Here is a 2,239-nt window from a genome sequence, read left to right as displayed (position 1 = left end):
AAGGAGGGTAGGTGGGGGAGGAACGCCCTGTCTGCTACCTTGGAGCGGGACCTGGATCCCAGGTTTCCTGTGCCCCTCCCCCAGCCCCGGCTCACCCCATGCCTTCTGCTTTGTCCCAGGCTGTGGATAAGAGCTAATATTTATGGAGATCTTCCTCCCACCAGGCACAGTTCTAAGCTCTTTATAAGAAATAATTCATCCAGTGCACCTAACTGCACTAGCAGGTGTGCGGGCTTTTATTATGCCATGCCCATTTTATAGATGAGAAAACTGAGCATGAAGAACTTAACAGATTTCGGGCACTCAGTCTTCGTATGGAGAATGGCCATCACTTTCCCCACTCCACGGAGGAGTCAGAGCCCTCTCAGACACAAGGAGGCCTCACTCACCAGAGTGCAGCTAGTGGGTGTCTGGAACCTCCCTCTTGCAGATTTCTGTGGGTCAGGGTCTGGGAGGCTCTGAGTCCCCTAGAGGATTGAGCAGGAACTGCCCAGAGTGGAGTCCAAGGCCCCAGATCCTACTCGCCGCCCCACTGAGGGTCCAGCAGCAGCGGGGATACCCAGTGTAGGGGCTCTGATCCCAGCTGCCAGCCTGGGGTCGGAGGGATGGCATGACCACCAGACCTGTAGAGCTACCTGGCCCGGGGGCTCCAGAAAGACGGGAACATGTGCTACCTCAAGGCCAAAGTATCACAGACTATCCTGCCCTTGAAAATTAGGAAGTGCTGCCCTGGGGAAGGGCTGGATGGTACATGGTGATGTGAGGAAGCCAGTGCGAGGAGGTGGGAATGGATATCCTGCCCCTTCCTCTTCCCTTCTTCTCCTGCGTGTCCTCATCCCGCTTCTCTGGACCTCCACTGAGCACCTACTATCTGCCCGCCCTCTGTGGCCTCTCACTTCCCCCTCTTCCTTCCCAATTCCTTTGTCCACCGGCTTTAGGATCTCCTGAACCTACTGCGGGAGCTCAGACAAGTCCCTTCCATCCCCGAACATGGGTCTCCTCTCCGGAAGAGCAGAGGCCTGGGGCTGTGGCCCTGCCAACAGCATGGCGCTGGCTGATAGGAAGGACCACTCCTCACTGGGGACAGGCGCTCAGTAGATGCTGGCCAGTCACATAATGGCATGGGACAGGCCACGGGAGCCTCACTGTGGCAAATGTCAAGCAGAGGTGTATGCTGGAAGCGCTGGGACACAGAGGGGGTGTGGATGTGTGCTTTGGGGGGAGACTTGAAGGATGAGCAGAGGTTCGTTCTCTAGGTGGATAAGGTGGGAACTCCCAAGCCAGCGAAGGGCACTTGGGCAGAGGGAACAGCGCGTGCAAACACTTGGTGTCGGGAACAGAACTTGGGACATGAGGAGGACAGTCCTCCCAGTGTGACCGTATTGTCAGATCTGGCAGGGAGGGGTGGACGCCAAGCTACCACCATGCCCAGAAGCTGTCCTTACCCCAGGTCGATGCCCAGGGAAACCACCTACATGCAGCCCTCTCCCTTCAGATGTGGCCTGGTAGAACCTGCTGAGGCCAAGGCAGGGAGAGAAGGCAGTTGCCACAGAGGAAACTCTCACAGGCCAGCCCCATGCTGGAGACGCCGAGGCACAGGTGGGCAGCTGAGGAGAGGCGGGGGGGCTGGACAACCATCTGATCCCTTTCAGCATTCCCAAGGTAGGCCAAGGTGGTGCCCCAGATGTGGAAAAGGAAGCCTCAGGGGCTGTGGGCTCTCAGGTGAGTTACAGGTGAGTGTGTATATGTGTATGTGTGCGTCTGTGTGTGAGCTACAGGCTCCTCGAAATGCAGGATGCACGTCAGATACACAGGTGCACATGGGTTTGAACACATGCTCCTGGGTATGCAAGAGCAGAAAGGATGTACACTAGGTGTGGGGAGAATTGGAGCGCTTGGTTGGCAGAGTGGGAAGGAAGGAGGGCCTGGGGTATAGACAGGACCATTTAGACCTGAGTTCCCCTTGGGTTCTCCCTGCCAACAAACATTGTGGGACGTCAGGAAGGGACGGCAGGACCCCACGCTCCTCACCCCGTGGCAGTTTCATCACCGAGAAGATGAAAGCAGAGACCTGACCTTCAGCTGTGGGATTGGGTGTGGGGAGAGGGGCAGGGAGAGCATGAAGTTTCTAAGCGATCTTGAATTCTTAGAGCCAATGTTCCCCTGACAACCCCAAGCCTAGAAGCTTTTTATTGACTACGTTGGGACTTCGTTGCAGTGTGTGGGCTTCTCATTGCAG

The sequence above is a fragment of the Delphinus delphis genome, chromosome 12, assembly GCF_949987515.2.
Source record: "Delphinus delphis chromosome 12, mDelDel1.2, whole genome shotgun sequence".
Classification (NCBI taxonomy): domain Eukaryota; kingdom Metazoa; phylum Chordata; class Mammalia; order Artiodactyla; family Delphinidae; genus Delphinus; species Delphinus delphis.
The sequence above is the reverse complement of the archived record's forward strand: the minus strand, read 5'-3'. Positions refer to the sequence as shown.